Raw genomic sequence first — 15,860 nt, 5'->3', positions numbered from 1 at the left:
CCCTATATGTATACATTGACCCATGCTAAAGAATTAATCAAATGGATATCCTACTAGTTATCATTATCTCCATATTTAGTTATGCTTAGCTTCAGAAGGCATGATTTTTGTAATATTGGGACCATGTTCAACATTTTTTTTAAACTTGGTGGAAGTTGCCAATATTTGCATTCTCTCAGCATAACCACTAAGAACCCATAGTTATTTCCATGTTATGAAGAAGTAAAAGAATAGGATGATGTGAAAAATTCCATGTTTAGACTATTTAATGAATCTGAACATTTAATAAAGTATTTTACCTTTTAAAGTACACAGTTGTTATCATCATATCCTTAAACATGGGAACTCTGCCATATCTAAAGCAGAGGTAATCCTGCTGAGAATAAAATGGGTTATTTTGATATCCCTGCTGAGAAAAATGGGCTATTAATTACTAATCATTCAAAATAGAAGTAAGTTATGCTCTGCCTTATACCGCATGTCTTATAACTACTGACAACAGAGTATTTACAATTGTTAGTATCATTTTCATAACTATACTTTTACAATGTCCATAAAGTCTAAAACTCATTTCTCTTTTATCACTGGAAAATAAATTGACTTTGATTTCATTACTGCAAGGAACTCTGAGGTAAGAAAATTTCCTCTTCCAATGCAAATTAGCCTGCTCTCCGCAACTTACAGTCTAAGTAGTTTCTGTATAAATTGGGTGGCATAAAAGTAGGCCAGCTATTACTAGGACTTTTGGGGGGAAATATCAGAGCCTAATCCTTTTTTTTACATCTGCCCAACACCTTATATCTTTTCCTGATTGTTAAGTAAATTAACAAGCTGAATCAAGGGAGTTAAAAAATTATGCTGAGGAGTGATTAAGGAATAGAGATGAAAAGGAAACCAAAGGTCAGGGATCAACATTCTATTTTCCTCTAATAAAATGTGAGTCCCCACTTTTAGAATCAGTTTTAACTTAATTTTGTTTGCTTTCATGATCATGGTTTCCATTTTCTAAGAGTTTTAGAACTCTGTTAATAATCAGGCTTTTTTGATCACCCTGCAGTTTAAATGAGTTCATTAAAAGTTCATGCAGGAGAGGAAATGAGATGACTTAAAATATTAGCTTGACTAACTTCTTCTTATAGATTAATTATTCCTTTTTACCTCATTATCATCTATCTGTTTGGAAGGTGAGAGTAATATGTCCCATCTCCATTTCCTGCCAGAACAATAAAGAGGTCTTAGAAAGGAGAATAGCAGTGGGCCATGTGACTAGACTAGGGAGCTGATATTCTATATTTAACAGGAATAGATTTCTTCTCTACACCTTCGCACTGTATTGAGTTTGAGAGGATTGCAACTCTCATATCAAGCAAGCAAGCTTAGGAAGGAATAATGGAAAGTTATTGATTTGGAATCTAATTCAGTCCTATTTGCAGGAATGCTTGTACCTTTGAGGGTCACTGAAAAAAATAATATACATACCTCATGAAAGTAATTTTTATAGGTTTGCATATTTGTGTTGACCTAGAAAATTCCCTGAGAGCCATGCCTTTGCAGCTTATCATTAAAAACTTTTACTCCCTCTTTCATAAGCAAGGTTAAATCCTTTTCATTGAGATTCAGCCTACCACAGCATCTGATGAGCCATTAAATAAAATTTCATGAAATCTGTTGACTAGTAAGAGAAGATAAATGTGCCATTAAATTGTTGGCACAATGGAAAGAGCACTGGATTTATAATAAAAAAAAAAACTTTCATTCAAATCTTGCTTCTGACACTTACCTTTCTAAGAAATACTCTCTACATCTGCAAAATAAGAGGTTTAGACTAAGTGATTGATAAATTAAATGTCAGCTCTCTAAATCTTTGATCCTGTCCCTTTTCAAAAGTCATCTTCTGGAGTCTTATATATCAATGGGAAGGAAGTAGTTATAATATTATGAGGGAAATGTGACTGAAAGGTTATAAAAGCCTAGTTTCTGATTAAGATGATGAAAAGTAAATACAACTTAGCCAACAAAATTAAGCTAGGTTCAGGCAAATAGAACATAAGGGGATAAATAAAGGAATTGGGTATTTAGATGGTTTAACCAATTATATTTTGCTAAATCCAATCCCTGATTTTACTTGTATTAGTTTGTGGTCTTGTTTTTGTTACTAAAATAATTTTGATAATCTGAATTTTAATGTTAAGGAAAATTTTGCAATTCAAATTAATTAATCAGCAAAAAGTCCTTTATTAAAACCTTATTAGGGAGTGAAGATGGAGGAGTAACTAGAAGTAAGGGGGAAAAAGGAGTTATTTTATAAAAAGTTTGGGCTGGATTATTTAAGAATTGGGTTGTCAGGAATTTTATTTATTCCAAAGAGATTTAATTATAATTTATTTAAAAAATAGAGAGAGTGAAGAAAATCAGAGAGAGGATAGGGTAAGATATCTAGCCTAAGCACTAAGTAATTTATTCATGTCCCCTGGCTCAACCTGAGCAGGGAGATTTAGTCCTTAGCTGGAGAGGCCTTAGCAAAGCCAAGGACCTGGGGATGTCTTTCTCAAGAGGCAGGCCTCTGCTGAGGCTAGTCTCTTCAGAAAATCCAGGAAAGGGGTCATCTTTTTTACTTACCACATGTCAGTCCAAAGGAGAGAGATTCAAGGACAATCTCACTATATACAGGGTCTCACCAGATAGCAGATTCTTCATCAGCCTTCAACTCTAACTCAGAACTCCAGAAGAAGAAAAAGTCCAAGTTCAACTCCAGTCAGGAAGTTGTAACTCCCTTTTAAAGACACTTTCTTTTGTGTCACTTCCTGTGCCTTCCCCTAATTTCACATCTACCAATCATAGTTGAACCTTTACTTAAGTTGACCCATGGGGTAGTCAATTTGATTCTGATTCATCACCCAGTATTGCACACATGGGTCACAGACCTTCCCACTTAATGAGTAAGTGCAATGTTTATACTTTTGGAGATTAGATCTAAAACTGGGCAGTGAGTTAATTTCATTTTCACAATCAGGGGAGAGTTAAATTTAATCTATACTTTCAGCAGCAGCTCCATTTCACTACAAGAATCCTCTTTGACAACGATTAAAATATCACCATAAAACAAATACAGGAATGAGAGAACCAATAAGGAGACAGTGAAACAACTTTCAAGAAAAGGAAACTCCAAAAGGAAGGCATAGATCATCTGGAGAACTGGGTTTTGAGGAGACTAGAGCCAGCAAGAACCTGAAGCAAGGAGTGAAGAGCAAGTCAAGAGCAAACCACAACCCCCAGCTGTACCTACATTAGCTGTCACAGGTGCTGAACTTAATCCAAGCTAACATTCAGATCCTGAGAGCCTGGCTGGGCAAATAATGGTCAAAATTTCAAACCTGTGGAGAAGTGCAGAGTCACAGGCCAAGGCAATCTAAGCTGAAGGTTGTTGATGCATGTTGGCCCAGAGTGAAGCCAGGAATCCCAGTCTGGATTTGGGATGAAGATATAATCCACAATTAGGGGTGAGGACACAGTTCACAGGGGGAGCCCCTCTCCCGATCTTTTTGCACAAAACTAAGGGCAGAGTTCGAAGGCAATCAAGGGTGTGCCTAACTGAATCAAGAATACCTTGAGACTAAAAACATGAGCCTAAGCCTGCGACTAGAATTTGATCAGTCCTTGACATGATCAAGTTCAGAGTGAGATTAAAAGTTTATACTCAAGCCTGAGGAAAGTCTTTAAGCTATCCCCATGTCAAAGGTCAGTTGAATCAACAGGGGGAGGGGGCTCTTAGACCATTTCAGCCCTCAGACCATCAGGTAAACTAATAACAACCCAGAAAATAAGCTAAAAAAGCATTAAGGAAGGACTGAATTTAAGAGGGTACCCTAGTTTCCCAGAAAACAGAGCCTACCTATAATTAGATGGGAAAAATGAATAAAAAAAACTTAATTCTAAAGAATTTTTATGGATACAAACAGCAAGGTACATATTAAATAGTGTACACTATGCTAAGTGCTAGGGATACAAAAATAATAAAATATCATTTTTGCCATGAAGGAGGTCACTAATGAGAGAGCTAACTTAAAAATACATTGTAACTCTGTATACTGTTATAAGGAAAGGAAAGAACAGGAAGGAACTTTGGAGAAGTGACAGGGTTGTTGTTTCTCCTACGAGACAGTTAAGCAGGCAGGAGGATGAATTTCTGTCTAATCTTCTAGAGTGGACCTAGAGAGCTCTCTCCTATTGCCTTCCTTGTGATCCAACTTGTTCCTCTGTATCCTATGGACTGTCTGAGATATTCCTACAGAGCTACTTGAGAAACCTAAAACCATCTGTCACTGAGACCATCCCTTTGAGCCCTGTTCCTTCTTACCTTCCTACCCTACTACCTCTATCACCACCCAAGGAGGAGATTTGGGTTAGTGAAGTGTATTGTATTATAGGAACTGGGACTTTTAGGTAGAGAGGTAACTTACAGTATAGATACCATCTTTCTGAGGTTGCCAGTTTGTTTGGGGGGAGGTTTATTTACATTCTTTAGTTTAGATATCCCAAATCCCTTTTCACCTTTCCCTTAGTTATTAAACCAAACTGTCCTGTGTGAAGATTAAATTAAGTCTCTCTGCCCATTTTTAAATTTAATCACCAAAAGTGTAAACACCCCACTTACAATTGAATGGGGGAGGTCTATGACCCACATGTGCAATAGTGGGTGAGAAATCAGAATTGACTGACTGCCTCCTGGGCAGTTCTAAGCAAAGCTTTAGCTGTAATTGGTAGATGTAACAGTGGAGGAAGGTACAGGAAGTGACACAAAAGAAATCTTTTTAAAAAGGAGTTACAGCTTCCTGTGAGGACTTCTTCTGTAGTTCTTTGTGCTTGGGACTTCTGTGCACTCTCATTCTTCTGGGTCCTGAGTTAGAGATTGGTGAAGAAACTGCTGCCTGGACCTGGTGAGAATGTTCTTAAAATCTTTCCCTTCGGACTGACACATGGTGAGTGAAAGAGCTGACTTTTTTCCTGGATTTTTACAAGAGACTAGCCTCAGGAGAGACCTGTCCTCTAGAGAGGCTCCCTGAATCCCCAGGTCCTCAGCTACAAGGGACAATGCCTCTCCAGCTAAAGACTAAACTCCTCTGCCTGTTTTTTGATCCAGGGGTCAGAGCAAATTACTTAGTGCTTAGGCTAGATATCTTACCCTATCCTCTTTCTCATCTTCTTACTTTCACTCATTCTATATTTTGTAAATAAATTGTTAAATAAAATTCTCTTGGAATTAATTAAAATTCCTGGGGATCCTATTCTTAAATAATCTAGTCCAACCTTTTATAAAAACTGCTCACAATTTCTACCCCTTACAACTGTGATTTTACAATGTGTGTGTTTATTAGCTCAGAGTCTGGCTCTGCCTGACCTGGGTTGGTATACCCTTCCCAAATCAGATTACTGGTCCTATAATAACACCCTTGAACCTATAAATGTCTAAATAGTTATTTCAATTAGCTATTTCAATACAAGATATATATATATATATGTGTGTGTGTGTATGTATGCATAAAGATAGGTAGATATATAAATATATATATAGAGAGATAGATACATACATACATAGATACATAGATACATAGAAAACATGCAAATGAAGGATAATCTCAGAGGCATGACTCTAGGGGAGTGGAAAGTATGGAAAGGCCTCCTATAGAAGGTTGAATTAAAGCTTGACCTTGAAGGACGTGGGAGAAGCCCAAAAGAAATAAAGGAGCAGATAATTTTAGTCATAAACTGAGTGAGAATAGAGGAAATGGAGCAGCATGTTCAGACATCTTTCTCAATAGGTTATCTCTGAAGATAAGGAGAGATTTAGGAGGATAGTTGGAGGAGACAATAGATTTGAGTAAGGTGAGTAGATTTTTAAAAAAAATTTATTGTTTCATTTTTTTTTTAGGATGAGGAAGACATGGACACATTCCTGGGCAACAGAGAAAGAACCAGGAGATAGAGAAGTATTGAGGATTAGAGATGATGGTGATAACAATAGACTTGGGGAAATAATGAAGATTAGGTTCAAGTATGAAGTTTTCTTTGGCAAGAAGTGTAGCCTTTTCATAGAGACAGAGATGAAGGAAGGAATATTGGCAGAAGGCCTCTGAGAATATAAAATCAAGAGAAGAGAAAAGGGAACTTACCACTGAAGGAATAGTCTCATTTTTTTTCATTGAAGTAAGAATGAGTTTAGAGTATAGGGGAAGATGTACCAAAGGGCAGGAAGATGGGGGAAGGAAAAGGAGAAAAAATGTTTAGGACAGTCACTGTGATGAAAAATATGGTGCAATGATTACAGAGTTATAAAAAATGTAATGCTTTAATGAAGACCTTTTTGAAATTATGTAATATAAAATGGTGGTAAACCCATAGATTAGTGATTTTCTCTTGCTCTCTTCAATATTACATAAATTGAAGCAAAAAATTGGAATGATAGGAGTAATCTAATAATGGATTTTGTGAGACATGATTTGAGATAGAGAAAGGGAATAAGAAAATTAAGTGTAGAGTACAGTGAAATGTTGAACTTTTCTATCAAAGGTTTAAGAGAGGGGAGAAAGAGAAATTTAGCCAAAGCTGTGCTGAATGGATTGATTTCCTAGGAAAATATGAGGAATGGAGTGACGGGAGGTTGATTTAAAGATGAGTAATAGGGTTAGAGATCATTGGACACAAGAAAATATGAAAGAATAAAAGGTTACTAATATATAAATGAATTTGAAGGTTTATTTATTCAGAAGTGGAAGGTTTATGGGTCAAGTTTATGACCATCACTATGGTTGGCTGGGGTAGAATGGAGTATTACATAGGATTTGAAGAATTGAGAAGGCACAGAACTGAGAGAATCTGTGTTGAAATATTTAGATTACTTGACCTTTAATTGATTTTAACTTGATCAAATAACTATTCTGTCTATATCAGACTGTAGGTCTGGTCTGTTAGGTCTCAGACCTGGTTGACTGATACACAGCAATCTGACTTCTATATTCTTTATAAAAAGTTTTATTTGCCTATTTCACCACAGGGAAAGGAAGGAGGGCCAAAGGAGGTTTCCCTAACACCAATTCTCTAAGTCTCCTCCCACCAATCTAAGAGCTTTGCACAGATCTTTTCTTCTTGACTTGTTGTTGCTTACCTCTACTCTGACTGCCTTTGAACCCAAAAACCCTATCTAGCTTCCTGACTATTTTCAGAATAGAGTTATAGTTCAGGTTGGTTTAATAGGGTTAAGGTGGATGGCAAAGTCACCCTAATGAGTCCAGCCAGAATGGCTGCAGCTTCACTTTTTTGACAGAGATAGATTGGCTCAGGTTGGCTTCTTCTCAATAACTATGATGTCAGGTAGGCAACTAGAACACAGGAACAAGGTCAGTGGGAAGAGATGAAACTTTAGAAGTGGACAAATCTCTAGATTGGAGACCAGATAGTTGATATGAGAAATCTCAGGTTCAGGGTCAGTAGATTCCAATAGAAAGTTCATTATTTTCTCTGGCAGGAAGTGTTTTCCCTCATCTCCTCAAAAGGCAGGAACAACATCCCCCTGCAGCTTCAGTTGGTCTCTTTATATATGTTTCTGACACTCTTTGGAATCTTTTCCTTTTGTGTTCCATGCATGAACAAACCTAGGTTTGCAAAACCAAGCATTTGTCTTCTACAAACTCCCTTATCTGTCTTTTCCTTCTTACACTGTGTCTATATATAAATATATATTTAATACAAATAAACATATGCTACAAATAAACCATCTAGCTACGACAAATATATATGTAGCTAGATGGTAATTCCAATTCAGCCATAGACAATTACTAGCTATGTGACTTTGCGCAAGTCATCATGTATACATATTATATACATATGAGAGAAACAGAGCAGGTAGTGCTAGTATGTGTGTGTGTATGTATTTCTTTGTGCAAAGGTAAAAAAAGGAGGAAAGATTAGGGAATGAACTCATTGGGAAAGCAAGAAGACTGTTTTATGGCTTTATAGGTACCAGGATCTAGATTGAATTATATACTGGAATTGTATTAATCTCAGGGAAAGAGGAGTTGCTGAGCAATGAGTATTTTGACTTCCTCACCATGGAGAAGTGAGTTGGGAGTATATGTGTAAGTTCAAGCAGTGCTAGAAATTATTGTTGAGGTTCCTGTGTCATCCTAGAAGAAAACCAATATTATGGAATGTAAGAAGAGGGAAGGAGTGATAAAGGAAAATATTTAAGATGAAAATGTTTGCTAATTTTAAAGCAAAAACTCTAGAGAACTGAGTGGAAGGATTTTGAAGGTCTGGAGTGGGACAATTTGGGGCAGTGTTGTTTGATTAGAATAAGGAAGTTGGAAACTGAGAATGGGTTGTGAGGTTTTTATTTCAGCATAATAATAAGTTCAAAATCAAAATCAAAATTTGCCAAGTAGGAGGGAAGAGAGAATATGCTTTCTTTTGATGAAGGAGTCCACGCAGAGTATCAGTGGTTCGGCAGAGGTTTATTTGGGGATTCAGATGATTGCACTGTTCAAGGTCCTTCCTCGATGTGCTAATGTTATTATTCTGTTAGGCAGAATGGAATGATGGGAAGTATGTTTGATTCAGCAGTGGCAACTAAAGTACTATAGAAAACCTTGGCTTGCTAAGGCCACAGGCTTTTATACAAAGATATTATAGAACTTGATGGGAAGGTCTAAAGATAAAGAGGTCTGAGGGCAGCTGACCTAAATCCCATACAGGGGTCACTGAGAGGGCCTGAATTTCAAGAGGTCCTTTGGTGGACATTAACTATCTAACAAGTCCTACCTTTTAAATTTTCATTATCCATTTTTCAATTTTTGACTCCAACTTCCTATGTCCTGGTACAAGTTCTCATTCCCTGCATCTGTATTACTCTAATACCTTCCTAACTAGTGTATTTGCCTATAGCTTCTTCCCTCATCAGTCAATCACTCTACTAACACAGGAACCTCATAAATCAGATTATAACATTCCTCAAATAAAACAAAAAAAACTTTAGTGAGACATCTTTGTTTACCTAACAAAATGCAGACCACTTATTCTAGTATTCAAAGGTATCAACAATTCATCTCCATATCATTTTATTAGCTTTTATACCTTACCTGTTTTCCACACACTCATTTATCAGGTAAATCAGATCCCTTTCTCTTTTTGACCTGATTACTAAGAACTGATTTGCAATTCTTCAAAAAAATCCCTTGTAGTGACCTGTTTTTTAAAATATTATCAATAAAGTTAAAAAATTTCAGGTAGTATTGACAAATTATTAAATACAATGATATAACCAGGAGGACAAGTGACCTGAAGTTCATAGAGATCAACCGCAGATAGTCACATCCCAAATGGATGGAACTAAAGTCATTAATTTGGGCTATCTGGAGAAATGCAACAAACAGCTGAAAGTGGAATTCTTGACATCCAGGAGTCATAAAATGTATCATATGATATTGTCATCAGTAGATTTGGCCAAGTTCATGAAAAAAAAGGAGAACTGAGGCACTGGATCTTAGGAACAAACATGAATGTAGTGAAAAATAAGACAAAGAGGAGACAACTAAGATGAGTTGTTGGAAACAAAGAGAATAATGAAACTGATGGCAAACATAGATCACATGAATTTGAAGATCAACTTCAAGGGTAGTTCACTGAGGAGATTATAGCATCATTGATGAAACAGACCTACATCTAGAATAAGCCAAAAAGTATAAGCTCTTAATTTTTTAAATGAGTAACTAAAGCCAAGATGAGATAATTTACCAAAGTTTGCATACATATTAAGTGGTTAATCTAGGATTCTAATATAGGTTTTCTGATTCTCAATTCCATATTCTTTTCTGCATTGCACTGCACTGACTCCTTTGAGATGAGGAGATGAGTGTATTTGATTTAGACAAGATCAAGTGATTCAAAGACCATTTTTAACAAGCTCATCCCAAGATAAGGAAAGAAATGATTGACTAAACTATATCATGAAAAATGATATGTACCACTTTTTGAAGACCAAGATTTAGTCCTAATTAGTAGAAGGATAAAGATTCATACTAAGACCTCATTGTGGCATAGAGGCAGCCTTGTGTTTCTGAGGAGTCTGGCTATAAAGCATAAACTTCAGATGGTCTAACCAAACTATCAAAGCTTCAAATATGGAATTTATGTTTAATATGAAGATAAACCAGCTATATTTGAAAAGTCATTTCCCAGACTAATATCAATTTTCTAAATGTTCAATTAAATTGTTAATTTCATGTCTATTAACTAATTTAAGTCATTACATTAACATCAGTGCTTACATATTAAAAAACCACAGGTTGGCCTTAAAATGAAGAATTTTTGGCCGCAAAAGCTCAGAGAGCTCATCTGCTAAGGCAGAGAAATTGTGATCTGTGTCCATGTTAGGAGTAACTACAAGGATGATTGCATAGACTTTTGTAAAAGTTAAAATTAAATCTCAATAATAATATTATATTGTAAGAGATTTATTAATTATCATTAGAAATCAAGGAATAAAGAAGACACATTCCCCCCTGAGACCCATGGAAGACTAATCTCTCCAGTGGGTCTTGTAAACATACCAATTTGAAATTGCAATATTTTGAGGAGAAGAGGAGAAGAGAACAAAACCAATAATTGCTAGGTGCATTTACAAAAAACCAATTGGGGGAGTCCCCTTTTGGCATAAGAGTATACATTCAAAGTAAATGTTCAATGAACCTTCAGTTCAATCAACCACACCCAAAGTTCATTCTGGGTCTTGTTGATCTAGCTTGTGGTCTGTGAAGGCATCTTCATGGTGTCTTCGAAGAAGAGTTCATTTTGTGGATTTGGAGAGGTAGCGTGTTGCTTAACCTAAAATTATTCTCAAAAAGAATTTTAAAATTTACAAATTAAAATAACAATAATACATTTCCCCTGAAGAGGGTGTTGAAAAACACAGGGATCACTTAGGGATACATGGCTGAGTTATGCGGTATATGAATAAATTGGCAAGAGAAATTAAAAATATTTTTAAAATCCAAATAAAAAATAAGTTCTGGATTAAATATAGACTATCAAAGTTTTATGTGTAAAAATTCTAAGTAAAGGAAAAATGAATTCATAACAGGTCCTTGAATCATGGCCCAATTAAAATGATTTAAGCAATTAAGCATTTACCCCATCAGTAGCCAGGACTACAGAAAGTTGCCACATTATGAAAGACAGAATAGGGACTAGATTTTTAGGAGCAAGATAGGAGCCAAATTTGAGATACATGATAGAATATGGGACAAGAAAGACCTGCCTTTAAAACATCTTAAACAGCCACAACTCGAACCCCAAACAAGTTTAAGTCCTCTTGTGTTGGCTCAAAATTTTCATGAATCCCATTGGGATTGGTTGATCTTTTTGACCTTATATGCTCCATTGGCACTATGCAATTTAGCTTTGTGCTTCTTTGGCACTGTGCAATGGCTTTTTTTTTGTATTCTTTTGCCCTGGAATCAGATAGAATCATTAAGCAAAGTCCAATAATTCTTTTTTAAATAATCAGTGGCATCATTTTAGAGTCTCAAGCTTTTGGGGCATGCATTGACATTATAGCAAATATATTTTAAACTTATATTACTGCAAAATCAAAAAAGTTAAAGAAAATCTTCTCAATTCTGGTGACATGTGCTTCAAATACAAAATGGAGAGAAAAAATAAAACTGAAATAGTATATTGCACATGCAAGCAAAAACAATAAGTGTTTTAAAAACCAAAAATATATAACTTATAATCCTTGACACTCTGTCAGCTAAGGAAATGTAGAATGCAAACTTTTCACACCAAAAATGAGATCCATTTCTTCTTCAAACCTGGCCATGATCCACTGTGAGTACAAGCAAATGATTTTCACAAAGTAATAGTTTGTTATAAAGAATAATAATACAACATGCAATACACATTCAAAAAGTATCAAAATCCCCAAAATTATAATAGCCCATTTAATTACAATAGCAAACAAACCCACTGTCATATTTCATATAAGTTGCTGTATGACAAAAACAACCCTGTGAACTGATGGATATTTGTCACAATTTTTACAGACATAGCAATTCTTTCAACCTTGGCTAGTATATTTTTAAACAAAGTAAAACTTATTTGGGTCTAGAACATCACCAGTGATTGTTCTAGTGGATGTAATTAAACTGAAGAATTTTGCAGGAGCTCTTTTTGGCTTCCTGCTACATATAAATACCTCAGTAGGAACATTTCTTTGTTTCTCTACCTTTAATATAACATTCTTTAAAATATAAATATAAAAATAAAAAAATCCATTCAGAAACCACTAATTAAAATTATTTCTGAAGACCCCTTAACATTACAATTAAATTCTTAGCTTATTAAATTCTCTAAAGGCTGTTAGCCAGGTTGAGTGCATCCATCATCTATGTAAGAAATGCAAAATGAAAAAAAGGCTGTTTATGGGATTTCACAATATTTTACAATATTTTGTTCAGTAATCATAAGGGAAAGGTAACAGAATATATCTAATAGTTAAAAAAACAGTAGATTAAAATGATTCAGGGTAATAGAATAGTATTGAATACATTTAATATATGAACTTAAAACAATAAAATTAAATCTTAAACAAAAACAATCAGCAAAATAAAATAAGATACAGAGACTTTCATTTTAAAAAATGGAATCTGAAAAGGCTTAAAATTTCACCTCCAGACCCTTTAAAGTTCCTTTTTCTAAAATTAATAACCCTATTGTCAGCACTGTGGAATCTTACACAGTGAGGGAGAACATGGGTTTTAGGAATCTCAAAATGTCCAGGCCCAAATGGCAAAGAGTTGCATGGGGATGAATTTCTCTCCTGAATCTCAGGCAAGATAGTTGAAAGGATCAGTGGTAGAAAGAAAAAAAAATATCATAAAACTGGAAGCTGTTCAAAATAGGTATTGCAGTGCTCTTTCATAGAATATGCCATGATTATAATCAATTTCATGTTTGGAAGAGTCTCTTCCTCCTCCCCATTCCCCATGAGGTAAAATGCTAGTTTCTATAGAGGGAGTCAGGAGGGTAAACATTGCCTAAGGAAAAAGACACTCTGGGTTGTTTTTTTTTTTTACCATCTGCCCTGAGGAGGGACTCCAAGGACTCCTAGCGTCTTGGTAGCAGCAATCAGCCCAGCAGGAGCAGCAACAGCAATCAAGGTATGGGAGAGGGAAGCCAAATTTAGCATAGAGGCTGGAGATCTGGAGGAGGATTTCTGGAGTCCAGGGGCCAGGTGGACACTCTGAATCCAGAATTTCAGGAGGAAGCAATATCAGCAATGCCAAGGTCAGAAGGGAGGAGGAAAGAAAGAGGAACAACAAGGAATGAAGGACTCAAGCATTTGGATGAGAGAATCAGTTTATTCTTTGCCAAGAGTCCCCTGCTAAAAATAGCCTAGCCAGTAGGGAGAGCAAGCAACCAAGCAAAAAGTAGGTAAAGAAAAATGCAGCAGCTCCAAAGAGAGTTGGAGTTTGTGACAGTGGGTGGGGTGGGCAAAAAGCCTTGGCAGGAGAAATGTGGCTTAAAAAAATTTTATCTATGCTCTCTTAAAAATTTGAGACGTTCTTCTCCAACTAGTGGTTGCCATAAATGTAAAGTTAAAATTTAATCTCAATAATGATATTATATTTTAAGAGATTTATTTATGATCATTAGAAATCAAGGAATAAAGAAGATACAAAAAAAGACCATGTGTCCATGGCTGGTTAGCCATTTTTTTAGTCAACCCCACTCATTATCACCAATGCTGATTCTACATATGAGAGAGCGGGAGCCTCCAAAGCCCATGCTCTTTATCCTCTGTCGACAGGAAGTACATAGTGACAGGAAGTCAATGGGCTCTTAGGATATGTAGGGTTTTCTTAGGGTAACAGATTTTTAATCATACACTTTGAAGTGTGAAATTTTCAAGCAGTTATCACATATGCTAGATAAATTATGTAGAAAGAAGAGGGTGACTGGGAAAAGTCTTTGATCAGTCTTTACTTGAAAAGTGTGTTTTCCAGAGCCAAACCAAATTCCATCACCACCACTATAACCATCTCATTATCAATAATAATGAACATGTACCAAGCATTTGATAAAGGATTTTAAGGCAGTTCCAAGGATAAGGTAATTAATCTAAATTCTTCTGCTTACTGTAGGGAAACTTAGCAAAAGACAAATAAGACTCTAGCTCTAAATTCCTCATACACACACACACACACACACACACACACACACACACACACACACATTATTGTTCCACTCATGAATCCTTAGACTTTTCCTATATTCCTCAGTTTCTTTGTTAGCCTCCCAAATCTTACCACTCTGCTGGAAGATCACACAAACTCATTTATAAGTTCCTCTCAGAAATTCTATTTTATGGAAATGTTCAGGTCATTCATGCTCATTCTTTTGCTATTCTCCTGGTTCTGCTCATGATTTTCCCTATCTTTCCATCATACCTCCATATAGGTATCTTTTTCTTTTCCTTCTTTTTTGTATTGCCTGCCTTCATTAGAATATAAATTCATGAAGGGCAGAGTCTTGGTTTTTTTTTTCCTTGTATGCTTATTTCTAGGACTTAACACAGTATCTGATGTCTAGTAAACAATAAATACTTATAATTTCAGAGCTTGTAATTTTAAGCAACTAAAGACTCTTCTTGAAGAAATTAGATATTTATTTCTGTTTGATTGTTTGTCAGTTGTGTCCAACTTTTCATGACCCTACTTGGAGTTTTCTTGGCAAAGATACCAGAGTGGTTTACTCATTTCCTTCTTTAGCTCACTTTACAGGTGAGAAAAGCTGAGGAAAATAGGGTTAAATGACTTGCCTGGGATCACATATCTAGTAAATGTCTAAGGTCAGATATGATTCCAAGAAGATGAGTCTTCCTGAATCATATCCCATCACACATTGTTCCAATTATCCATCCTTCTCTATGATATCAAGTCTATAATATACAAGTCTTTTATCTCTCTTGTTTTTTACTATTAGATGTTTTCCAACTTCTATTTTTGAATTTCATTACAACTATATCTGCAAACTATCTACATATATGCTGATTTAAGCTGGAAGGCCTTTTCAAATGATTATTTAATAAACATTTGTGCAATTGATTAATAATAAATAGAATAATTCTGCCTTATATAAAAAGGAAAGCTATTACTCCACAGAAAATTGGTTAGCAGGTATGAGCTAATAATTTTAAAAGAATTTAAAATCATTAACAACCACATGTAAAAGATTCCAAATCATTAATTAAAAAAATGAAAATCTAAATAACTCTCAGGTAGCTAGATGGATAAAGAATTGAAACAGAATCAGGAAAATGAAGATTTGTATGTTATTTTATAAACATTACTGGCTTGTGATCTTGGAAAAAAATATTTGTTCTCTCAGTGCCTCAGTTTCCTTATTTGTAAAATAATGGTATCTAAAGTCCCTCTCAGAGCTCAAATATTGATCTTATTATCTCACAGCAAGAAAGCTGTCAAAAATAAGAAAAAACTGGAAATAATCCAATTTGGAGAGGTTGTGGAAAGATGAGAGCAATTTTTTGATTCATATTTTTAAATGACCAAAAGGTTCATATATTTTGATTATGAGAATTAAATGTTGCATGCATACCCCAGGGAAGTTAATGACAAAAAAAGTCCTGAATTAAATAAAATATTTATAATAGAAATTTTTCATAGTAGCAAAAATGTAATATAATTTACTGGCCTATAATAGGGAAATGACAAGATATTTTATAGCATGTGAATGAAATGAATACTGAAATAAGTTATGAGCATGATTGGTACAGAAAAGGATGGGAA

This window comes from Monodelphis domestica, chromosome 3 (assembly GCF_027887165.1).
Source record: "Monodelphis domestica isolate mMonDom1 chromosome 3, mMonDom1.pri, whole genome shotgun sequence".
NCBI lineage: Eukaryota > Metazoa > Chordata > Mammalia > Didelphimorphia > Didelphidae > Monodelphis > Monodelphis domestica.
The sequence above is the reverse complement of the archived record's forward strand: the minus strand, read 5'-3'. Positions refer to the sequence as shown.